This window comes from Poeciliopsis prolifica, unplaced genomic scaffold, assembly GCF_027474105.1.
Source record: "Poeciliopsis prolifica strain line A6 unplaced genomic scaffold, Auburn_PproV2 SCAFFOLD306, whole genome shotgun sequence".
Taxonomy (NCBI): domain Eukaryota; kingdom Metazoa; phylum Chordata; class Actinopteri; order Cyprinodontiformes; family Poeciliidae; genus Poeciliopsis; species Poeciliopsis prolifica.
Window position 1 is genome coordinate 684 of NW_026562681.1, and position 27,379 is coordinate 28,062.

Below are 27,379 nucleotides of genomic sequence, written 5' to 3' on the forward strand. Positions count from 1 at the left end.
ATAGTCCAGGAACGACAGATGAAAAGTGGCATTTTGGCTAATTCTGGCACATTTACACAAATGTTAATTAATGTTTTAGCGCAATGCTCCCCCCAGCATAAATTACATTTCCAAATTAGTACCAATGTTTGTGATCATTTTTGCACAACATTTCCAAAGAGACTCACAGTTATGTATCAGTTGCTTTTTACATAAATTGCCACATTTGTGCAGTCTTGAAAAACTGGAGGGACTGAATAGTCAATGACCTCTTACTTATAGCTAGCTGGATGGCTTGAAAAAAATAAGAATCATGTCTCCCAAATCACCTAAATTCATCATATGCAGGTCAAAGTTTTACAAAAACCAGGCATTGACCACAAAAACTCAGACTGGTGCATCTCTAGTTTAAATACCTTTCGATAAGGTTACATAGAGTAGATTACACTAGTGTCTGCTATGATTGTTTTGGCCGAAGACATTCGTACACATACACACAATTACTCAATTACCTTCTTGACTACTTTAATATTAACAGTGCTACCAGCCCATTAGACAGCCAAAGGTCAGATTTAGAGTTCATAAGCCAGAACCAGAGGAAAACTGATGACCAGTGGAAATGAAAAGGGTAAAAAGGAGAGTGTTACTTAAGATTGGACAGCGGGTTATCATCTGCCAGTTGAGTCCGCCCATTAGGCAAAGATAGAAATCCATTAGTGTGTGTTATGTATATATATATATATATAAAAAGGGTGGCCCCAACATCGGTGAGGGTGATTGCGTGGGAAGAGGAGACGGGTGGCAAATAATAACAACCAAAAATGGCAATAGTAACAAAGTACTAGAAAAGAAAATTCACGAGCTTAACATAGTGAACAAATATCGAAGAGCACTAAAGAAAAAAAAATGCAAGCTAATGATGCACTGCAATTATTGTAGAAAGTCTAACTTATACCAATTAATTTTCAGGTAATGACCAAAAAAAAAATCTGAGATGCCTCCAGTTTTTTGTTCCACAGTACGCTCCAAAAAGAGCAAGCTGACCTCTCGGAGAGAACAATGCATCGAAACGAGTGAGGCTTTTGAGTGTAGCTCCGTGCGTTACCTTGTTCTTGTTCTTAATGAAAGGCCACAGTTTGGGCTTGCTCTTGCCGGCAGGCTTTTCTTTGCCCTCTTTGGAGTTGGACAGGCTGTTCTCAGACACCGTCCTCTTCATGGCCTGACCGTAGTCTTCGAACTCCACGTCGCTCGGGGGCTCAAAGCCAGACTTGTAGGACTCCACCACCTGCTGGGAGTCCTGGAGGGAGAAAGCGGCCGCACTGGTCAGTGGAAGTTGTGTTTTTATCTAACTTTTGTCTTCAGAAATTTTCAGACGTCGCCATAATAACTACATTTTAAATTAATATAAGCATACTCATTGCATTTTCTCTCACTGTCTTTTGTTAAGTCCAGCAAAACTTTAATGAGAGACTATTTTTGAATACCTGCCATGCTTCCTTGGAAATCAGATGTTCGCATAAATTTCCTGACTATTTGGTAAAATTATAAATTGTATGGCTTAGGTAAAATGTTTGTGGTTTCCTTCCTGACACGTCTCACAGTAGTTTGCTTGAATTCTGGCCCGTTCCTCCTGACAGAACTAGCATAACCGAGTCAGCTTTGTGGGTGATTTTGACATTAGTTAAACCCTATTTTTTGATAATATTGTTGGTCTTAATCCAATTAGTAGCTAATTTGGCACTATTTTTAGGGTCATTGTCCATATAGAAGACGCATTTGTGCCAAAGCATCCACTTCCTAGCTGCTGTCTTGGGATGATGCTTCAATATTTCCATATATTGCTCTTTTCTCATGAAGCCATCTAGAAATTGTTCTCAGTGGTGGACTTGTTTTCTTCCTGTCTTGTCAGATTTGTTTTGCTGCTTTTTCCATGCTGTCAGATGAAGCAGTGCGTTTTACACTCCACAAACAGGCAAGTTTGTGTAAAATGTTGTGAATTAAACTTGCAAAGTAATAACATCACCGACTGGGCTTTCCCAAATTTTTATAGCATAGTAGATTTAAACCTCTAAATTTAAAGGACGTAAAGACATCTCTTAAACATTCAAACTAAAAAATATCTAAATTAAATTGTATTTTCTTGCTTAAAAAAACACATACTGAAAATGTTTTGGTGTTTGTAGAGAAAAAAGAAAGGCTCCAGGAACACCATCACTGGGAACCACAAACACAGGAAAAAGCTTGTGAATCAGTTGCAACAGACAATGAGCTATTGGAGCGGATAAGACAATCTGCCTGGAGTTCAACGGGATCAAGGTTTGAAAATCTGTTATCTCCTTATACAGTATGACAGAAGAATAAGACTAGAGTGGAGGAGAAACAGGAGGAGGAAGCATGTGATATGTCATTCTCAGCCGTTGTTTACTTTAGCAGAACAGTGTCAGGCTGGAGTCGTCTCCCCGGAGCGCAGTCGCGATGGGATCTCTGGGAACAGCCACCTTTTTTTTTTCATCATACACCAAGCAACTAGTATATGACATCCTAATTTATGGCACAGTTGTGTTTTTTTTTTTTTTTTTTATCAATATCCAAGTTCTAGAGACCACGAATTAGTGACCAAACTTCAGTTAACAAATGCGCTTCGGCCTCAAAGAGATCTTAGAGCTGAGACACTTTCCAACAAGATGTGGTGACCTGAAGACAACGATGGCCTTGACACAGAGCAGATTTTACAAACTCAGCTGTGACATAACATCCATCAACTACAGCCTCTGCTAAAAGTTCATAAATCTAAAATAAAATGTTAAAAATGTCCCTATAAAAGTGCCATCTGCAGCAGCAACTTTCAAAAGATCCAAGGAGAGTGACTTCTAGAAATAAAGTAGCATTTTACTACCTTTGAACAAATCTATCACCATATCTCTTTGAATTTAATTCTAATTAAAAACTTTGTCAAAAACAGGAACCATCGCATTTCACTTGGCTTCCCAAATAATCTAAATATTTTGGAGCAGACCTGTTCCATAACTAGAATTATTTCAAAAGCCGATCAAAAATGATGTGAAAGTTTCTTAGTCTTAGCTATGTGGCATTTAGTTTCATAAGACATCAATCCCTCCTCTAAACAACTAATGTGAATTTGGGTCTTTGTTAAAAATTCCAAATCTAAAACCCAAGATAATCCTTCTGACATCATCAAGTCCTTTTTTCAGTTCTTGGAAAGCTCTCCCCCTAAAGGCACAGAGGATGTTCCCACAAGTCTTCTGCTACGATGTGGATCTCTCTCAGTCACAAGTTCAGTGAAGTTTTTCTACATAATAACAAGTGACCCTTTAGCTGAGACCACTGAGTATAATTGTTAACATGGAGAATCAGGCAAGTTTTCCATGTGCACTGCAAAAACACAAGTATTTTTGGCCTATTTTCTAGTGGAAATATCTTAGAACACATGAAATAAAAGAAAACTAACTTACAAGTAAGTAACTTGACAGCAGAAAATATGAGTTTGTTTTAAGTCAATAATTCCTTAATATTTATGAAATGTTACTTGTAAGTCAGTTTTGCCTTATTTCAAGTGTGCCAAGATATTTTCAATAGAAACTGGACCAAAAATACTTTTTAAGATTTTATGCACAATCTATTAAAGTTGTTAGTTTTCTTTTAATAAAAACAAGAGTGTTTGTGTTTGTTCACCCGCAATAACGCCTTAAAAAGTCCCTAATGACCTTGTACTTCACATTTTATTTCATCTAAAACACCACCCAGAGTCATATTCCACTTGCACACTTCTTGTTTTAGTGCAACCCTAACAGACAGTGTGTGGGATGTAACCGGCAGCCTGGTTGAGCGAGCAATATGTCCCTCATGGGGTCGTCTGTATGCAAACAGATAACACCGTATACTCACAGTCTTGGGCTCGATGGACTCGGCGGCTGCAGTCATGCCGTCTAAACACTTTCCCACGATGGGCAGCACTTGACGGTCCACCTCTGCAAACGTCTTCATGCATGCTCCTATTCTCTCGATCCTTTTCTCCTCCATGTCTTGAAGTTTCTGCAATTGAGTGCAGGTGTGAGGTGGCTTGCGCTTGCACGCGCATGCACCTTTATGCAGCCATAATGTCGTACTTACCTGAAATATGTTGGGAATTATTGTGTGGTAATGATCGTTCTGCTCCTGGTTGAACTTTTGCAGGTAGGATGAGTAATCGCCCTTGCTGTCAGAAGCCATCTGGTGCCTCATCTGAGCTTGCTGTCGTGCCTGCAGGATGGAAAAGAAAACATTATACACAGACATTGAATAGTGTGAATATCTCTTTGCTAACCCTGTGTGTTGACATGGTTGTAGGGTTTAAATACAAACATAACTTTAAAATTAAAAATTAAAAAACTACATTTCTACTCGTGAAGCTGGGTCACTGACAAACACATAAACAGGAAGCACATGGACCCACAGAGACAGGTGGAAATCCATGTCAGGGAGCGGTTACGGCCTTAATCGTATGTAGGCCAGAACAAATATATATTAAAAGATGACAGAATTGCAGGATTTGGATTTGACTGCCTGCCCTATCTGGCCGTGATGTTGATTATTTTAGGCTAGTTTAGAGTAAGGGAAGCAGGCAGACAGTCAGAAACTCAGCAGGAGCAGGCTATTACTGACCAATAGCGAGCAGATGGAGATGAGATAATCTCTGCTAGACTGTGTGGCGTGTGCATGCGTGCGCGTGTGTGTGTGTGTGTGTGTGTGTGTGTACATGCTGCTAAGTACTGATATCTGTTTCCTCTTTCTGTCAGCTCTGGAGCCCATCCACACATAAATAATAGCTGGTAACCCACAGGAAGAGTTACCTTAGGAGCCTGTGATTATGACTAAACCTGTCACAATAAGTAATTAATCGCATGATTGATTGACGTTAGCTTGATAATTTACATCAAACAGGCATGTTTGTGTAAAATGATTTCTTGAACCATTTTATTCATAATTTTTTTGTTGTTGTGTCGTATTTTTGAATAGCTAAAATATACTCCGGTTCCAGTGTCGAGTGATCTTCACATACTTGCATATATTGATGAAAAAAGGGGGAAAAAAAGGCAAAAGAAAATGTGTAGGACAGCTGCGGGTCCAGACATCAGATATCCAGATATCTATGAGGAAAACTACACATAAAAAACTGAAAGGAAAGGTTTTTTTTAGTAATTATTAAGTAATTAGTTTTACTTATTTAGTTTGAAGATTAGCTTAGCTTCAGAAACTTTGCGAAATACAATTCAAGATACTCAAGAGGAAACCTACGTTAATTAATTTTAACATTTAACATCTCGACTTTGTCAATAAGGAGGATAATTTTTCAGGCAGCAGGAGGTGAAAGTTACAGTTACATCCACTTTAGAGGGATATGAATATCTAATTTCATTTCTTGGCCCACCTTTCTACCACGTTGCGCTGTGTATGCTTCAGTTGTCTTTGTGCGTGCTTTTGTAAATTAACATAAAAGCATTAAAAACAGGAGGGTAACATATAACATAAAAGAATCACAGATAAGTGAAATCTACAGAATAGAATATGTGATTTAAAAAAAACTGGGTAAGGTTGTGAACTCTATATATGCATGTGAAGCTGAGCTGATGTAGGTGCATGCAAACAGTGCAGATTGTGTTTAGCAACGATGTTGTCATCACGGTAACAGGGCATGTAGCATAACTCTGAAACAGAATGCTGTGCTGCAGCCGCATCACATCCTGTTGTCATGTTCCGGAGATGGCTCCGCTTTGCTCTCGTCTGTGTGCAAGTAATGGTAGAAGGCTCCATCCATCCCAACAGTGTTACCTTAAACTACCGACTCGCCAAGACTTCATTCTGCTTTGCACATATAAAAGGCTTGCACGGAAACATGTTCAGCAGAGGACAGCGTTCAAAGCCACTGACAGGACAGGACAGACCGGGCTCAAGATGTGTTGGCCACAAAGTCGAGACAGTGTGTTTGCGTATCCGCCACAAGCAGAAGTTCTCCGCACGCCGGACCTACCTTGTTCAAGCCTCGCTTCAAGGCGTGGCATAGAATAAATACACAAACACAAACAAAGGATTGTTAGCCGTCTCCAGCTTAAACAAGATGTTGCCATAGATGCGCGTCCTGAATCACAAAGCTTTCCATCACTTGAAAAGGAAGTGATACGCAGTCATAGCAACTGCTCACAGTAAATACTGGCTTTATTAAACACAGATATGGGATTTTGGGGCTTTTACTCATATGTAATAAGGAGTATAACATGCTTCTTTTTTTTTGAGTTAATAATTTGGGTACTATGTAAGTGTGTGAGAGGCCCAGAGGTGGTGAGTGGGTGGGGTGTGTTCCTAACGGACATGAAACAACCTTTTAAATTGTCTGCGCTAGAAAAGCAAACCCCAAACTGAGACATTTGCTTCCCAGAGGTTGGAAGAAAACAGCGAGAACCTCTTTCTCCTGCTCTGAACAAAACCTCAAAAACCTCAACTCAACAAACAGCAGAAGAACCACATCAGATTTCAGAAGAAAAAAAAGAAAAAACTTCTTCTGGAACATTAACCATCCATCTGTTTCCTGAACCTGCTATATCCTGGCAATTACCACAGGAACTATATATGTGTGTAAATTTACACACATTTTCTAATGACGAAAGATTTAGCAAGAAGCCTTTAAGATTATATATTCCACATTGGATTTAAAAAATATGCATGCCCCTTGACATGGTTTTGCAGGTTTTACCAACTCAAATTAATATTTTTAATTTGAAGACCTAAGCGGCAAATTAAATATAAGACCAGTACACATACGCTAAAGAAAATCACACTTTTTATTTGTATCTCTCTTGACGGATGTAGCATCTGACAGGTTGACAACAGAAATGACACCAGCCAGCCAGATTTACTTTGGACTTTCTGCCTGCTTTGTTTATGAATGTTCTTTCTTACTTCCTTCCCATTTGACAATTATTTCCTGCTTGTTGCTCTACCGTATCAAATACTAGCACTTTAAATTGAGCATTGGGGTTGTTGCATGAAAATTTGTGGAAACAGTTCAAAAGCGCTACAAATACTTTCCCAAAATTAAGCAAAAGATGCTATTTTTACATATTTCACTGCATAATATTGTTTCCCTCTTTGTCTCCTTGAAACAAATAGCTGTTCTTATAACCATAAACCCGCTCAAACACAAACTTTGTAGCTAACATCCAAACCCAAACTAGTTGCATATTTTGACATGGATTCCTCCAATTACAAGTACTCTGTCAGCTCTGTAAAAAATTTTTAAATATACATCTTTCAGAAGACAACAACACAAGATACTCATGATCTGTTCTTCATCTGTGTTAATAGCAATTAAACTACTTGGCTTTCAGACTGTGCCGTTTGTGGGAGTGACATCAATATTGTTTTGCATGGATGCAAAACTATTTCAGGATTTCTTTTGTGTTGGTTCCGAACAGCACTGAGAAATGTAGCACATAATAAAGGTGTTAGGTTAAGGTGGTAAGCGGTAATTAAATGAAAAGAAAATTAAAAACATTTAACTGCAATTCTCTTGGAATCCAAAACTAACAGTGACAGCTAAGACCAGCTTCTTGATGTGCTTTGCTGCATCTCTCCAGAAGAGTTCAGACTTCCCCTGCATGTCCCGAGTGCAGAAAGCCTCTTTCTTCCCAACCATATTTGCATAATAATCACGTCTGAACCATGTCAGCTCGGAGCCTGAGTCCTGTCTCTGCAGCTGATGGAAGCAGCAGGAGCACGCGCCGCTGACCCATGATGCCTTGCGGGCGTGGGAGCTGAGTGGGTTAGGGCAGAGATTCTTGAGGGTTCTTTTAATTGGTCATGACAACAGGAAATGACATCAACTACAAACCCACGCAGGGCCTAGGGGAAGGGATGGATCTGTGAGAACTGGATAGTGACGTTTCATAATATATCTAATACCATCGAGCTGCATGTCGATTCAGTGCGACGAAAAAGCAACTGCACAGGAGGAATCGACAATTTACCTTGTAACACACACACATACACACAAGCGTGGCATTAACACAGTTGTCTTTGTGACTAAGGCTCATGCAGCGCTGCAGAGTGTTTGCTGCTTCTCTGCAATGATAATGAGCGCTGAGTTGTGCTACCAGCTTTGTTCAGCAGCAAATCTCTGTGCTGCTGAGACAATGCCAGCTTTGACACAGCATCCCTGGCATCAAATACACAGTCACTCAAACTTTTTGTTTTTGTCTTTCAGCCATGGTGGTATGACAAATTAGGGTTGGGAGGTTAAAACTGGCCAAAAAAAAAAAATGAAGGGCTCAGAGGAACCCAGCTTGACTTGAGGACACATACCTTTTCCACATCAGCTTTAGTCACGTTAATGTCAGCATCCATCTTCTCAAAGTATTGTTGTGCTCTGTCTGCCTCTTTGCAGTCTCTCTCAAACCTTCTTTTACACTGAAATGAGAAGAAATTCAATTGAATCCTCGTTAACACACGGTATATATCAATATACGAGGCGACCTTTGACTGTGCATAAAACGGGCGTCATAACTTCTACATGTACGTCATGTATGTTTCATGTACGGCATTGTGCGCCGTGAAGGCTAACGTCCACAGGCTGAAGAATAAACAAATATTCGTGGTGGTCATTTGTGGAGAGAAAAAAAAAAACACAAGCATTCATCCAACCCTCTGACCGAACAATCACTGTTTGTAGGGCCAGTGTGCACTCTGAGCTGTGCCTCTCCGCCTAACACACAATGGCATCATTGAGCGCAGAGACAAGTTTGAGGAGGGCAAGGCAAGTTATGTATTTCTCTCGCACTGTTCCTCTACCTCGTCAAAGGGGCCAGGCAGAGATGAGAAGTGGTGTTATAGGATTTTTCTCTTGTCAGTCCTTCACTTAGGCTAGAAGGAATAAAACAAAAAAACTTTTTCTCTTAATAGACATTCATGTTTTATACTGACATCAAATTGCAAATCAGATTGTTTTCTCACTTCTTCCCAACTATTTTTGCCACACAGGTCTAGATTAAGTGTGTCATAAGGTTTTTGATTAGGGATGTCTTGATATAATCTCAGATATATATTTTAAAAATCTCTTCAAATGATTGGTATTGGAGTCCTAGAAACAATGAAACTCCCTATGCATCAGCTGTACCCACAGCAAGCCATCTGGTTGATGTATAGATTTTGTGTCTTTTCACCCTTTACAAAGATGCTTACAATGAAAAAGAGACTATAATGACTGGTGCAGCTCTCACCAGGCTAATGTGTTTGGCCTCCACTCCGTGCTAAGTATTCTCAGTTGCCCCTGGACAGATTCAGCTAAAACGCTTGTTAGCAAAAGTTGCGGCATTCAAAGCAGGAGAGCAACCTTTACTGTAAGTTATATCTGCATGAAATGAACAGGAACCAACCTGAAATATGCTAAGACAAGTATTTTACAAAAACTGGACATACAAACATTAGTCTAGCACTTTAGATAACTGTTCTGGTTGAAAAGAAGAGTAAAATATTGATTTGAATGTTTTGCTCTTGATGTTTGATATATAGAAACAAATGATAGAGCTGAGCTCACTTTAGTTGATACATTGTCAAAAATTATAGTAGCTGTATTAGCCAAGCAAACCATAACCCATAAAAACTCCTGCTGAGACAAAATATATTTTAAAGAAAAACAGATAATGCAGCATCTGGAACTTCTGAAAAACTATTTGTCAAGTGGGACACAATATCAGGCCATATAATACTGATTAATTATAGCAAGTTTAGTTTTTTGGAAGTTGTTTTAGGATTATTCGTGGCACAGATGCCTAATCCTAAATGACTCAACTGAAAAGTAAAAAACAAAAATCCCAATCAAGACCTCAGCAAAAATGTTTTAGTCAGAGTTGACTGTGGCTCGTTTTAATAATTATAGCATGTTTTAAGGGTTACTGATTGTATCCAGGACTGATGTTCTTAGATTCGTATGGAGGCACAAAGCAGTAGCCTCTCTTTGTGCCACCATGATACCACTCTGATTCAAATCAAACTCTGGCTGTGAACAGGATTAAAGTTTATTCATAAAAGTGAAACAGACTTACCGATTCCAGCTGCTTCCACGAGCTTTCAATGTACTGCTGTGCTTTGCGTCCATCATGGAAATGCTGTGGAGGAAAGGGGATGAATTTAAGGAAATGATTAATGACATCATTCTAATGAGACATTCAAAGCAATTTTAAAAAGCAGGTGAGCCTGACCTTGACATACTAAGAACTAGAAATAGGAAACCACACAATACCACTGAATATTATTCATGAGAAATTCAGCATTCCTTCACAGACTCTACATGACAAATTTAGGTCAGTTTAAAGCAATTAGTGTTCTTTTAAATTAGAAGACAGTAACCATTTCAGAGCTAAAATAATGACAGCAGGGAAACCAATAATTTTGAGAGGAAGGAGATCATAAAGCTTCAAAGTCATAGTTTGTACAATGCCTGGAGCAAGGATTTTGCTGCTGAACTGTTGTCTCTTCTCGCTGTCGGGAGGCCATGCATACTTCAAATTCACAACGATTATTATAAACCCAGTGAAAGGCCTGAACACACTTTTTGTTCTCCTTTCTTTGTATGATCAAAACAAGTATCCATGAATACTTTTAAAGAAGTTCTGCAGCAGTGTCCACATCACAAATGTTGCTGCTCACTATCAGACTGGCTGGCTAAAAAATGCCTCTAATTTGGCGGTTTTGGTCACAAAACTCAAGACAATTCAAGATGTGAAAGTTAACTGAATGGAGTCCAGTTGCCAGGGTACAGCTTCTTCAAAAATACAAGCTGAGAAGCTGAAAGACTGTCTGAAAAATTGTTTGAATCAAACCAATGAGATCATTGTTTTTCCTGTCTGAAATTTTCTTATTAATACTATGACATTATGAAAGTGCAGTTTTTATTCACTTCTTGACTCATACAATTGACAAAGTCACCTAACTTATTTGCTTAGCTCACCACGATGTTGACAGTTGTGGTTTAGAAATTTCTAGAGCACAAAAGTCGAACATCGGAAGAGAAACCAGCAACACAGTTAAGTTTCCCCGTCTGAACTTATTTGAATAACCCTGGTGATTCCCCCAGAATTTTGGTGGGGAGTTTATCTGACCAAATTCAAGCAAAACAAACTATTTTACTCTTTAAAAAAAATCCTCTGCCTCACTGAAAGATGATATGAAAAAATTATTTAAATTTGTTAGTGTATATTATTTATTACTGGTTATTTACAAACAACTACAGTAATTTGAGTTTTGTGTTTAACCTGCTTACGGTGCAGTTTAAGTATTAGGAAAGTAGTGCTTCTTAATGAGATATCAGAATGCTAAATAAATAAAATCAATAGTGGAAGAACTGGGTGGAGTAATGGCGGTGGAGTCCTGGTGGATCTCGGCACTGCGAAGTGTCGCCACACAGAAAGCAGCTGCTGGCTTAAACTCCCACAGAACATATGCTGCGTTTCTTCACAAAGCCTCGCTTGGCTTATCTCAGCCCTCTTGTCCCAAAGGCAAACCACAACAATCTCCAGCTCTCTGTATTGACCACACAACTCTAGGAAAAAATATGGAAACACAGACCATCTGGATCCAAATCTCAAAGTACTTGCTAACGGATCAGTTTGCGATAACTTCTAAAACATATAAATGTTTTCTTAAGTTTGGCAAAGAATCCAAAAGCCTACACAGGCTCTAGGCTGTCAATGGCGTGTCCCTTGGTTACACACGCTGCGGTCGCTGAGCTCAGTAGCTGAGCTGAATGTCGATGTCTCTATTCAATAACTTACTCTGAGCTTGTGGTTGGGCTTCAGAAGGAAGTTGTTAAGAAACATGAAATCAACAGCGAGGTGGTGGGGCGGTAGGAGATTGGATTCTCACCCGATAAATACTGGACATGCGAGAGATTTGTGACTTATGGTTTACCTCTACTAGTCATACTTCTCATTTCCCAAAGAGTTTAAGGGAAGTTTTACAAAAATGGGAAGTGCTCCTGTGTTTCAGAGGAAGTTAGTGAAGGTCCACCAGAAACGAGACTTTTAGGCGTAGTAGAAGTCGTGAAGTGTCTGACCTTCACCTTGAAATACATGTTACATAAAGGTGGTGTCAGTGCTTTGAATCGATGTCTCATGAACTGATGAGTTGATAAGAGAAGACGCAAAGACATTCCTGTTAATGTAGAGTATTCTTTTGACGAAATATGCGTCTCCATAACCTGGCTATGACCTTCCAACGTCTTATTTTGCTAAACAAAAAAAACTGCATGTAGAAGATCAAACTACTATGACTAACAGCAGCATCAGATTTAAAAATGTTCACCACACAATGAACAAATCAGACTGTAGACGATTGAGCTTACTTTCAATCCCATAAAACAGACCACCAACCATCTGGGCTGCAGGTGTTTTTTGCAAAGAAAACACTCACTTATCTTCCAGATGTTCTGGGATGTTGGCTTCCTACCTTCATAGACTCTCGAGATAAATTTGTCCTAACCTCTTGTGGCGAGTCTTCCACCTGTCTTGGTGTGAAACGGCACAGGACTGCTATCAGCCCTGCTGCTTTGAGCTACCCAAAGTAGCTAAGTAACTCAGTAGCTGGAAACTATTGGACAAATCCTCATTAATACAATCCTTGTAGGTATCTCAGGAAATAACCATGTTGAGCAAAAACTAAAAAGGGAAAAAAATCTAATTATTTGCTTTTATTTAATATGCAATATCAAATAAATAGGGCAGCATGATAACATAAAGCATAAACATATTGTCAGGTGGAAGTTTTCTACTGCTAATGTGCATGTATATTTTCATATAGATTTGACATAAACACTAAAAATATTGTTTTTTGTGACGCTGATTAATAGTGTTAATTTTTATCAAAAATAAGAGGATATTTGGTTATTTTAACCATTTGAATTTAATCAATAAGAAAATCTTAAATGTTTTCACTGGCTAGGTCTGAGCAGGATGGTTTTACACAGTGAATCTTTTTAATTTTATGTATTAAATCACAAGATTTGCTCTTTTTTTGGCATTTGGATTACCATAGAGATATAAAAACATAATATACTACAAATATACTGGTCAAACTTTAACAGAATAATTTCAGATTGAGTTTTTATGCTGTTGTTTTTGCTCTTTCTGAAAAGTAACAGAGTTATAGGGTTTTGGGTTTTTTTTTACTCCGATTGTGATTGTGTATTTTGGGTGTGTGGGAGGGGTTCCAGAAAGAGGTGCTCGCTGCACCTATAAACTGGGGAATGCACTTTGGTCCAAACAAAAATGGATGTATTGTTCTTGACTTGTTCTGCAATCTTATGCATCTGAAGGGAGGAATGCTTTCCTGTTTGCACCATTTCTGGTTTTGCTTCTGTCAAGAGGTGACCATGTTAGTCAGTCATTAACCTGACTTGGTTCACGAGAAGTTGAGAACATCGAGCTGCTGCCTCCAATAATGTGAATGTAGAAACTGAACAACTCTGTTTTTATCAGCCTCAGTCTAAATTAAGGAGTGAAAGCAGACTCTATGTTAAGATTCAGAACATTCTAGTCATTTCAAATTAACCAAATGCTGGAACAAAATATTAAGGAGGACATAGAAAAATTCTAGTTGGAGCAAAATATTAATGCAACTGTTGGAAAAAAAACTAGAGAGGAGAACTGTGAATCAGCACATTCCTAGTCTTAAATGGTCCAGGTCGGTATCGGGTGGGCCAAAAATTTTGAATGGTCATCATAAAATATCAGAACAAATGAGTAGTGTCCGACTGTTCAATGGTCTTTATATGTCCCTGTGGGAGAAGACAACTAAGCCACGGCCAGGACAGCAACCTGCTGACCGAACACCTTATTATGATTCCTCAGCACAACACAGTCCAGTGGGAATTATGTTCTTCATCCCATATTAACCTCTGCAATAGCATTTATTCAGCTATTAGCCAATGCATTCCAAAAGCATACTGTTGTTATTGTTTAAAGCTTTTAATTTGCACTGCAAAGCCAAAACAGGCAAAGCTATAAAGTTTACAAAAATGTTTTATCTGACTCACCTCCACCCCAAGATTAGCAAAAGGTTGACTTTGCGAAACAATCAAAAGGAAGCGGGAACAGTTACACAACAACCCTGCATGAGAAATTAAGTATGCGATTTTCCTCCTTGTATGCTTGAGGTGTAGATTCTACCTGACCAATAAGCACCTGTAGAGGCAGCAGAGGGCAGGCCCTTGGCCTACAATCCGACTGTCTGGGGTCTGGGCTGCACAGCTGCGTCTGACATGTACACAGATGAAAATACCAGTAGGTGCTTCATCACACTTGAACATCAGTGGGAGGAGAAAAAGGAAACCAGTGAAATGAAGGGAAGCTGGATATACAAAGCCTGACTGTTTTACAGCTACCATTCAGGGTATCATTACCACTTTCTCTACAGTATCATGAATGCACGTACTGTAAAAGCCAATGTTTTCTTTATGACTTTTAATCAAGCAAAGCCTTTACTAACAACAGGAACTTCCTATTCTAATAGACTTTTCTACATGATACCGTTCATTGGTGGTCTTTAAAATGCCAGGGCCTATGTTTTCTCTGTGAGGACACTGTTCTGAATGTGACTTGAGAAATTATGTGCTTAATGTCTCCAGATGGAACAACTCTGTATTCAGGGAAACAGTGGCTAGCTGAATGGATACAGCTGAGACAAGACACATGACACTACCAACAGTATCAGCTGCGAGAAAACATGGGGTTCGAATCTAAGGAGAACAGGAAGTAGGACTGGTTTTGAAATGTTATAGTTTCAAAACTGTAAGACTCTTCCATCATGCCATTCCGATTATTCTCCTTTGTAAGGTCCTTTCAAATAGATTACTGAGAAAGAACTAAAGTGACCAAAGTTTTTTCTGGCTGTATGCTCTATAGGGTAACTCTGCACCACGTTACACATGTTGCTGAGCACTGCCAGTCAGTTGTTAATAAAAAAAAAAATATTGTACTCACAACTGCTCATGAGGTGGAAATTAAAGGTGCAAAACCCATTACTTTAATATGCTAAGCTGTATGCTAACCAAGCAATTGCAAGCTAGCCTATAGCTTATCTTCATAGTTTATTGCCGTATCGAGCTAATGATAGCTTGTTGAGCTACCAAAGAAAAAAAGGACATAATATTTTGCAAGATAAGCACTTATAAAGTTTATTGACAATTCAAGATTTTATTTTGGTCTTTGTATCAAAAATAATATTTAAATGTCGCTAATTTCATTATTATGTGATTATAGCTAACAATCACACTTATTGAGACTGCAAGCTAGTAGCTCTTAAGCTAACGGCAGGCTCAGAACTGGGCAAATAGCCGACTTAGCCGCAAAACATTCAGCAAATACATTTTTGCAGAAATGTTAAATATATCTACAAGAACTCGGAAACCCCTTGGTATGTCTGGTGTTTTATTCATTTTTAAGTGGACAATTGAAGTAAAAATATGCCCACTTAAAATTGACATGTTTTGTTGACTTAGCAACAAAACAACTTTTCCTTTCTTCCATTTGGGAATCTATAATTAATTAAGTTATCATTTCTAGAGAATATCATACAGGTCAATGCCTAGCTAGCTAGCAAGTAAAAGAGAAGATCCCAAAAAAGAGTAAAAGAAAGATAACAGAGCAGGAAAATCATCAGCAGAGATGAGGAGGAAAATTCCCAATAAAGTGACATCCTGCAGTGTGAGAGCATCAAAGCTCTACCAAAGGACTGTCTGTGATATGAATGTGAACACAGTGTCAGATCATAGATGTGTCAGGCTAATCTAAGCCAGTAGGATTGCCCCCCCCAAATGAACTGGAAATCCCCTTTTGCTTTTGCACCAGCTGCATCTAAAATTAATCTAAAAAAAAGAGGTCTTCATAGTTTTCCATTTGAAGAAAGAGCAACTGCATCAGCCTTGATGCAAATTAGCGTGTATACTAAACAAAAAAAAAAAAAAGAAAAGAAAAGTCCACGTCAACATGCCTTTGAGAAAAATTCTGGTTTTCCACTCCAATTCCCTGAACTGTTCCTCAAAGATAAAGAACTTCTGACAGATTGTTCTTAGAATGGACTTTTTCCACACGGCTGCCTCTTTCTCTTGCATAGTTCCACTATTAATCCTGTTGTTTTAGTGGTTGTCATAGTGTTGACTGACCACCAATTGTCCAATGTATCTAATGAAGTACAAAAGAAGAGACACTTCTGTAAAAGTTGGTTTAAAAAAGCAAAATGTCACTATATTGTTAGAGAAAAGCCTGGTTCTATAAAAAGGACTGTATCAGTCAAGCCCTTTGGTACATCTATATATGCACCAATGACCTCTGCTCACAGAGAAGTAAGCATTGAGGGGGCGGGGCTGTTTAATTTCTCATCCCTTCACTGTCAACCTTCATATCAAGTGAAACTAACTCTAAAAATCCTCACCGTTTTTCTCTCAGCCTTGAGCTCCTGCAGGTAGCGCGTAAGCTCAACAAGATTTGGGAGGTCAAGTTCTCCGCTATGACCTCGTGCTGACCCGCGTAGTCGTTCAGCTCGTTAAGGGTCGTGAAGAAGGCTCGACAGAAGCTGTACCTGGTGAGAAATAAGAAAGGGTGTCAGAGGCAAAATGGTGCTCGAACACAGGAAAGTGGACGAGGAGTTTGGATTTCATCACAAAGACGTTTCTGCTTTGTAAAAAAGGAACAGTTTGATATCGAAGGAAATGAGTGTAACTTTCGAGATGAGAGCTCTACGTAGTAGTGAGATCAGGACTACAGTAAATGTTTCCGTGTCACAATCACGCTTTCGCTATTCTACATGGAGCTCAGGAAACGGATATATCTTCCTTATCTTTTCACTTCATTTTACTAAACACTGTAAAATTTTTTCATCTCACAAAGGTTTGAGCTGATGTTATTCACATCGCCTTGAAAAAGTATTCAAGTCTCTCATAGTTTGTGACAAAGTTGTAGAACACAATCATACCTGGATACCGAATGATTGGAAACTTAAGTCAAGATCTTGCCACAGATTTAGACGTTTTGGCCATTCTAACACATATTGCTATACTTTCACCTAAACCCTTCAGTTGTCCTAAAGTGTCTAATACGCTCTCGTCAGGGTTGCATTGAGCTTTATCTGTCTTCTATACGTATGCACACCACCATGTTTCAGTGAGGTCAGTGAGTTTATGTTGATGTGTAGTCATATTTTTCCACTAAGCATGTCGCTTTACATTTAGGTCATAGGGTTCATTTTGGCCTCATTTGACCAGGGAACCCTCTTCCAAAGTATCCACAACTTGCACTGTGTCGGCACGGAGGCTGCCAATACTTCTCCGAGGTACAATGCTTTTTGTTCCACAATTCTTTGACTTACTTGCTCTCTTCTTCTTCCCTCGAGTTCTTCTTGGGTTGATATTTCTTTGAAAGATTCCTGCAAAGACAAACGGGTCAGGCTTGTTAGATGTTTCTCATTGTAGTGTGCAGACACCATTCCCAGCGCGTTTCCCCGACGCCGCCCTTATGGACCCGCCAGAGCACCCAGCGGTTCACCATTAAATCCTTCTGAGTGCTCTCTGCTCCGTCCTCCTCATTTCGTTTTCTCTCTTTGCGTCATAAATTGTCGTCACCAACGGGCGGATGGAGAGCAAGTCACCAGAAAACTAACGGTGAGCTTCTCTTAAGCAGCCACTGCCCCTGTTTTGACTGTTGCTGCACATTTGTAAAATGAGGTGGGAGCAAGGAGAACGTACAAAATGAAATGTAGAGTAAGCCAGTATGGATTAAAGAAATATGGCACTGTGCCATCGTTGGTGAAGCAAAGCTATCTGGATTAGTCTGTCGTCTCGGTGATGTCTCTCAGTACCCTTTTTTTAACCTCCACACAACGTTGAAATCTAGGCTATATCAGATTATCACCCACCTGATCCATCAGCAAAGCATAATACTGTATTCTGTGCTCTGACAGAGGAGGATGTAAAGTCAAAATAACCTCCTCAGTTGAAACGCTGCTATCAAATACAAACTGGACAGATCTAACAATGTAGAACTCTACATTCATTGACTCAAAAAAATAGAAAAAAAAAAAAACTCCACATTTATCTTTGGGAAACATTCATTCAGGGAAGAAAAACTCCATTCATCAGTTTCCTAAGCCTTCTAATTTTGTCAGTGTACTTAGGTAAGGCAAGGACTACACCCTTGACAGGTCACCAGTTCATCACAGGTCTCCAGTTTTTGCACGTTACTTCTAAAACGTTTTCATTTAGTTAGATTTTATGGAAACGATCATGAGGAATTTTGTAAAAACAACTATATCTTAGCATTTATTTCCCCAGTAACAGAACATACTAAACCTCAAAGGGCTTTGTGCAGATCAAACCAAAGTTTTTCACTCACACTAACTTTGCACATTTACATCAGTATCCACACCATGCAGAAAACTGATTATATTCATTGCTATCTCTGTATAGTAAGATTATTGCACCTTAATCAATGATGAAATATAAACACACTTCTGCTTTGGTGTTCCCAAAAAGGACTCACAATTCCTACTTTAATAAAAGATGAATATGCTGGGAACACTACATGTTGTGCAGAGCGCTCTGTTCAGCATCCCCACGCTTTGACTCCCAGGTGGTGTTTGGACTGTTGCTAGGCAGATTTATCTCGGTGTCTTGCACGCTCTGTCCTTCTCACCTCCTGTATCTAATTATAGCGCCAGTTCCTATTCGTCCGCGCATGTCATATTAACACATGAACTCATATGTGGGTTAAACTGCAGCTCCCTGCTGATGTCTTTTACACATTCAACAATTCTCTGAAAATGAAAACTGCACCGTTCTTGATTTTTACATGTGTACTTTTTTCAAAGATGGCACAATATTACTTCGGAAAAAAAAAAGATACACACTATATCTATAAACACTGGCTTATTGTTTGACAATGTAAGCAATCGCTCCTTTTATCGCACTTGCACAGTAGTTCCTTTGTTGGCAGGACGTTATTCCTGCTTTATTATGGATTATGCCAGACTAGCATTTGGGGAGGAGGAGGCAGAAATGCACTGATCTGCACAGACTAGACTGAAGTATTGTGCCTGTTTACGCTGATGCAATGGAAGAGGATTAATCATGGATTAGAAGAGTATGTAGTTGGTATGGAAATGGCAAGGAGGGTGCAAAGTAGAGTAGTAGAGCCTTCATTGATGGGATTTTTCAAAACATATTTTAATTTTCAAAACATATTTTGCAAAGTCGTACAGACCTCACTTAACAGAACTGCTGATCGATATTCAGTGCATTATAAGTGTCCCAGCTCTGTTGGCCTTTTGCATCAATAATCAGTCAAATGATTCCTCAATATCTCTTTTGCTTGATTTTTTTTTTTAATGATTTCTCTTCCTATTTTTCCTTTGCAATTAAACAAACCCCACCGATTATTCAGTTTCTAGCTACTTGGCTGACTTAGTGAGATAAGTAGCTCACTAACTTTGCAGAAGTATGTCTAAATATTCATATAATACAAATATTATGTAGCTCATATGGAAATGTGCCAGAATGTGGAAACAAAGTTCACCTCTGAGTCAAGAAAAAATCTGCCCAACGACACAGACCAGAGACAAACTGGTCTGTCTAAAGGCCCAGCTCCATTAGTTTATTAGATCTGAGTCCTGTGTGTCTTTTGGAGCGAGTGTGGCCGATAGATTAAACAGGATCTCTCAAGCTAAGTTGATTATAAGGGATGATTAGTTCTTAGGTATGGTGAAGCGGCGCCAGAAGACGAGAGACAATGTGTTTGAGCGCACCTGGAAACTCTGTCTCAAGCTGTCCACCGTTCCGTCCAAAATATTCCTGGTGACAGCCTCATCCTATAGCGTGTGTTTATGCGAGAACACGCTTAATACCCAGACACGGTTAGCAGCAGGCCTCTTTGTGTTAGCACGAAGGGGCGAAAACATCAGCTCCATTTGTGGAGCAAGTTTAATAAACCTACAACGGTGAGATGAGCTCAACATGCTGCAGCACATGTTGACTGATTGAATTATGTCCCATCTATGTTTGCTCATACATGCAGCTGCTATCTGAACCGCATAAATGTGTGGTTTTGTTGCGACACATAGTGTTCATTTCTTGTTCATTTGTTCACATTACAGCCAACAATTTGATTGTTATTAAGAATTATTTCAAAGGCCAACACAAAGCAGTAGGGATTCACCGATTCTGGGTTGTTTTTTTTTCACTTCCGATACCGATATCTGAGGTTTGGTATCGACGACTCAGTCCTATACAGGAAAACAGTCCAGAATTGGCTTAAAATGTTTCTTCTAAATGTATCTGACAACATGTAACATGTAAAAACAACTTTAATTTGTTCAGTCAGTGCAATTAGAAAAACTTGTCATAGGCTGCAGACTGGGGAGGAGATTCCCTTTCTGAATCACACTGGCCCTAAACTTGCAGCCAGAGCTACAAGGATCATGATCATAGCATATTTAAGAATGACCCAGTCAGAGAGAGTCCACTGGAGAGTCTGTGAACATTTGCAAAGGTTAATAAATAGAAACAGAAAATGATCTTTAGATGTGAAAAGCCTTTAGCCCATATCCCGTACAATTCTTGTTCCACTTCACAGTTACATCCTACTTTGTACTGGCCTATAAGATCTATTGAGGTTGTGAGAATATGTGAAAAATAAGTGCAACTATTTTTTGCGAGGAGCTCTAATCATATGAGAACATCATGTTTCTGTATTAGAAATCAACAAATGCTCTTTAAAATGTAGATGTTCTAACAGATTTACAGCAAAACTAAATCCTAAAGACAACCAAATACTGAAATTCTATGAAAAACAATCTGATTGCGGAAAGTTACAGAGCGATATATGAGCTTAAACAATGCATCTAAAAACTGACAGCCTCTACAATCATCTATTGTTTAATGAAGCAATCTTTATATGAATCCGGTCACAATATTAGTTATTCGTTCTGAAACAGGACAGTTACAGAATATTTAGGGCATTAGCCGTATTAACCATCCTCTTTGGAGGGTGAGGCAGGACGAAGATGCGGTTTTGGGGGAATATCTTTTCTGTTGCTGACTGATGAGCGGCAGGAGGCCTGAGGAGACGGATCCTCTCTGCTCCAAAAACTGCCTTTGAAAATCAGCGACTGTATCACAACACAGTGTGTGAGAGGAGGAGGAGGAGGAGCCGACACATGTGGTTGTGGAATAAAAAAATATCTGGGTCAGACCTGGGGTTGATAATGCTGGTACCTTGTCATCTCTATGGAAACACAGGCCCCGCCCCCATAACCCATCACAACCTGACTTCCTTTCTGCCTGCAGCTCAGACCAGTGACAAAAACACACAGCTTCACATGCAAGGAGGAACGAGGCAGACAGAGAAACAGCTATACGGAAAAGGATGGAGAGAGGAGTCGAGCGGACGTCCACTTTGACTTATTTCACTGGCTGAAACCAGACATTGGGGTTTGCATGGAAATGTGCTACTTTGCCATACAGATGCACTTCAGACAAAAATTAAGTACTTACATTTTTTATTTCTTTGTATATTGGAACACTTTTGATTTAGTTTGAGGAAACAGACCATGCCTTTTATTTTTTTAAGGCCAATTAGCTTACTTCGTAGCTAATGAGCTTACTTGCAAAGTGAGTGCTTTTCTTAAAAAGAAGATTGACTCATCAGATCTATTCTATGCCTAAATGATTTCATCTGCCAAGCAAGGCAACCACTGAAATGTCCATTAACTTTTTCAAATGAAACTTAAACTTCCTGTGACGCTCACATTGCCTCTCATTAAAGGGAAAGGAGAAAGCCAGCTGCAGGTCAATGTTACTGGCCCCAAATTCAGAGGCATCTCATCAAACCTGATTCAGGGATCAACTTAATCTGTTGAAACACCATGTTGACACGAATAAGACAGAAGTAAATGCTGCTATTCCCTCTAAAGCAGAGGTTGGGCAACTCCAGGCCTCGGTCAAATAATGAAGTTATTAGCAGGACTCTGGAGAACTTGACTGCATTTAGGAAGTGATTCAGCGATTTGATTCAGCTGTGTTGAACCAGGGAGACGTCCAAGAGTTGCAGGACACTGGCCCTCGAGGACCAGGATTGCCCATCCCTGCTCTAAAGTAATCACAAGTGATGTAATGCAAGATAAAACTCCGGTGAAAAAGGAAAAAAAAAACAACACACCCTGCTTGATGCCATCCAGCCTTATTTAAAGTTTGACAATTTGAGCACGATAGAAATAACAAAACTGGATCAGAAGTGTGTTTTCAAAATGCGACATTCAGATTCTCCACATAATATGAAGTGCAGCAACATCAAATAGGGTCAGCTAAAGCACTCACCTAATTTGCTTTGCATAGTTGATTTCGATCTCCGATCGCTCCTTCACAAATTTGTTGTACTTCTCCACAAACTCGATTCCCCACTGCGTGTGCTTCTCCAAGTTTTCAAACTGATCCTGTAGAGAACAAGAGGCGAAAATAATTAGGTTGCATCAAACATTTTATTGAGTGAAGAACAGAAATGCGCCACAAATCAGCTGTTGATCATTTTCAGCTGTACCGCCGGTATTACTGTGACCACAATCTTTTTCAGCCAAGTCATTGAACTCCCAGTGCTGTTTGTTGTGAGCAGTGTGTTGTTCTTATAGACTGACAACCTTATGTCAATTTTAGAGTTATGCATTGGCATTCTCAAGGGAAGGCACATGGAGACAGCAGTTAGTAATGCTAGTTTCAAAAATCATTTAGCCTTTAATTTAAAACAGTATAACCTTATTTTACAGCGAATGCTCTCTGTCACATGCACCACACACAGTGTGTCGCCTCGCTTCCCTTAAAATAAATAGCGACTACTTAAAAAAGAAAGGTGATGAAGGGCTGTTATATGCTGATAATGATAGAAATCGAAACAGCTAAAGCTAGCCTTCCGTCTTGACCTATGGAGCTCTTCAAACTGCTTTAATCATCTAAGAGGTTACCTAAGGACAAATCTACACCTTCTTTAGATGAACATATTGAGGATAAATACTAGCATTACTTTTAGAATGGAGTTTGAGGTAAAACCCCATATGCATGGGGTGACCTTTTCGTTTCACATCTGCACAACGCATTCCCTAGTGAGAGGCGTCTCACCAGAAACATGACACTCGTCTCTCTCCTTAAGCAATTAATCAGCGCTACCAGTTTCACCAGCGACTTCTCCTTCAGATCCAAATATGATTTAAAAAGTGTGGGATGTTCCAGTGCCTCGTAGTAAATCCATTCCCCAGCAGTCTGATAACCAAACACAGCTGCTCAGTCTGAAGTCATTATTCAAGACTTGTGGGGGAAAGTATGAGCCTTGACTTGGCCAAGGTCACGTCGGCAAAGCTGTCACATCAGGAAAGAGAGCGAATAATTCATCTGGCAAATCAGCACACATACGACACATCTAAATCCAGACAATATTACCCAATCTAAGCAAAAAAAAAAACATAAAATGCAACCTTGGTGTGGCTCCAACAGTCTCCCATCCTCTCCTCCACCATGTCTTTAGTCTTCTTTACATCCAACTAATAAGGGGAGAATCTTAGAAGATGTCAGCACCAGAAAAAAAAAAAAACCTATGTGATTTTTAAGCAGACCGTGCAGAATGATACAGCAGTGCTCCAAGCATCCGGCACTGAAAGCATAAGTGACACGGAAGTGGTTGTGGTGAAGAAAAAGATGAAGAGGTGTGCTTCAGTCTGCAGCTCTGTGAAGCAAAGTCAGGTAGTCGTAGAGGAAAGCCAAATGTTTTTTTAATAACACCTAGATTTGTGCAGAACGGTAAAGTTTCATCGCTTTACTGCAGTAAAATCTCATCACATGAGGTGTGATAAAGTCACTTCAACACTCCTGAATGAAAACCCTCAAACTGAAGGAGCAACTCTCAATTGAAGCACTCAAAGAAAACAATAGAATGAGAAGTGGGGGGGAGGGGATCCAGACTGCATTGTCAGCTTATTTCAATGAGAAATCCCTCATCACAGCCAGGAAAATCAATGGATAAAACCCAAACAATAAGACTTTCTCTGCTTTGGGTGAAGAATCTTCCTTTGGAATTTGTGTTTATGCTTCTTCTAAATCCCCAAATGCTTTCTTTGAAGTTTGCTCCAAGTGAAGTATCAAAACTTAATTTACTTTATCTCAACCACAAAGAGAGTATTCAGAACAAAATAAAAGACAACTTGCAGCCCACGTCAGAGCAGCTAAATCATGCACGATAAAGACCTCCTCTCCTCCTCCACACACATTTCTCAGATTACCCTTTTCTGCAGGGGCACCATCTTATCCGGTGGCTCTCAGCGTGGAAACATCCAAACTCTGGAAAATGCCCATTCAATTCACCACCCTCCGAGTGAATGAGGTGAAAAGCTAAAGTTAGTTTGGAGAGGTCATCCGCGGGACCTTTGTCTGGGTATCCCAAGTGGGAGCAAGTGCAGATCAGCAGGAGCGTGCCGAGGTTGGGAACAAAGTCTCCTGACTCCCTCCCCACCCTGCAACCTTCCACACACAGTAAAAAAGGAGCCGGTTCAAATAATTCCCGATTTTCTGGAAGGAGTAAAAGGAAAAAAAAAAAAAAAAAACGGGAGTGAAGGGAAAGATCCAAAGCCTGGCTGGTTCACTCAACAACCGAATGAATATGAGTCCCTGGCTGCCAGTAGCGTTCAGGCTTAATGCTCCATCAGGCGTAAGGTGGAATAAGTGGGATGAGAGAAGAGGACAGAGAGGGAGAGAGAGAGAGAGAGAGAGAGAGAGCAAAACAAAGGGAGGGAGCTTGAAAGGACTCGGAATGACACAAGAGGCGGGATTACTCAATAGGAGATTACATATGGTTGGAGGTCAGGAGCCTCTTTGAGTTTGCAAACCTCTCCAAAGTGTGAAAATTGAATAAACTATACAGCAAACCAAAAAAAAAAAAAAACAATTGTGCAAAGCTTCTTGTTCAGGTTGTGATGAGTCACTGGGAGGTGATGCTCTTGCTGGAGTAAAATGGAAAAGCCATCAGTGGCGCAATTTCCAAGCTGCGCTAGAAACATCAGATTAATAATTTATGATTCTCAGGCAGGCGACTGTTAAGAAAACACACACATTATAAGAAGTGATTGTGGCGTATACTGTTACAGCCTCCCTCCTTATCACATCAAACTCCTGCCATTCCAGCCAGTAAAGTATTTAAACCCATCAAAGCCTATCACCTCTCCATGACCAGATGGAGCAGATCTAATAACAAAAATCTATAAAAAAAAAGTGAGAGCATTATCAAGTTTTCCTTCATTATATATATGTAAAAGCTTCGTTGTTGTCAATATAATGAATTTCCAGGTCATATGATTATAACATTATAACAAAAAATGAATAAAATAACCAACCACTCTTTAATCAGCAAGTAGTGTTTTTTGTCTAACCTGTTCTTTCTAATTTTCACCAGATTTGATTGTTTTGTTTCAATTAATGTAGCACAAGAAAAAAAATGATTATCCTCAGGTATACCACAATACATATGTCTTTAACCTTGATAAGATCTTCATTAAACTGAAAAAATTAAAAAAAAAAACTGGTTGGTTTATATACATATAAACCCTTAGATTAACCACTAGTTTACATTACAAACTGTATATATGTAAAAGATCAGATATTAACTGCTTACAAACTTGCTATTACTTTATGTCCCACTATTACTTTAAATAATAGGGTGACATTTCTGTTTTATATTTTTAAACCTGCATCCCCCAGCTGAAAATGTAAAGCACTAGTGTCCCAATGATGTGTGCGGTTAAAAATATTTTGACTACAAATGCAAAATGAACACACTTCTCTTTTACTCAAAGTTCACTCGTGGACCATGCATGCAAATTATACACTATTATCAACTCTGTCATGGTTGGCTGCATTAGGGTTAAACCTGCACACAGAAACTAGGGAATTTTCTTCCTTCTCTCTTAATAAATCCCTGTCCTGACCTTTACCTGCTTCCATTCTTTCATCTGCCAGCCTCTGACGCCTAAGCTTGTTCCCAGATCAAGGAATAAACAATGTAGGAGATCCCTTCCAGAACCATTCAGCTTGTTATTTCAGGCCACAGCCCCAACTCACTGTGTTTCGCAAACTATTGTTGTAGAACATAAACTGAAAATAAATAGAACTTTGCGACTAACAAGTACTTAGCAGCATGCAGGAAATTAGAAAAAAGGGACAAAAATAGAAGATATTTGATCAGTTCCTGAATACATAGATTCCCCATTGGTGGTAATAAATGAAAACAAGTGCATGTTTGTTTTATAGGAACAGTCTTCTGACCCTGCAAAATCCCTCCTAAGCAGAGAGCTGGGGATTATGGTGCAGGTTAACATCGGACTAGTGGTTAATCTAAACTAATGCACATTATTTAGCAATCTGTTCAGTCCAAATTATACAATCACAGCCATAAGGGGATAAGGAGAAACTTTATTAGTGTCCAGCACAGACACAGAACTCATAAAGAGTGTGTGAATGCATGCGTGCGTGTGAGTGTGTGTGAGTCTGCTCAGTGTATGGTTTGTAATGAAAACTTCATCTAAGGGTGGATATAAAGATAAGCCTTCATGTTTACTTCATTTATTAACAGGAAAAAAGTGATGTGTAATGTAGAAAATAATCCCGCAGTGGTCGTAATTCCCTTATCTAACACACATGGCAGTAGAGAGTAAAGTCGTCAAACAAAAACCCTCAAATGTAAATATTTACATAAAAGACCTCAAAAAATACTGACAACTTTTAAAGAAATGTCTGAGTCTCACTGCAAATTGAGCATTTAAAAAAATCCGCATAAAAATTTAATCTAATATTAGATATTTCTTTTTATAAATCCTAAAACAAAGCTGATGAAAAAAATGGAAAGAAAATAGAGCCAGTAAAGGCCCTCTTGCGCCACATCATAAAAGGGAATAGAGTGAATTTACAGCATAATGGTAAAAGAAATGTACTGATTTTAAACTCCCGGTGCAAACATTTCTGGGGACATCTTCATTTAACAGGTTATAGCCAGCTCCACGTAGGGCGCCTTGCTGCTCTGATGGTCACAGCTGAAATCAATACGCTATTAAAAAGACAAGAAAGGAGGGGGAAAACAGAGCTGCTTGTTGGCTAACAAAATGTAGAAAACTGACAACGCAAACAGGAATTGCAAACTAGCACACTGGAGAAGAGGCAAATGTACCGAAGCAGTATTTCATTAATTAGCAAGTTGGTCGCAAATATAATGTTGCAGTTTTCTGACCTCGAGCTGCGAAAGTCATATAGGGAAAGAAAAGTCCAAATAAACAGATCTGA

At 39.3% G+C, this 27,379-nt stretch overlaps 1 pseudogene; it reads right to left on the reverse strand.

The window, feature by feature from the left end:
* Positions 1-499: 499 nt before the first annotated feature.
* Positions 500-27,379, reverse strand: part of LOC129357795 (formin-binding protein 1-like) — a 36,616-nt pseudogene continuing 9,736 nt past the window's right edge.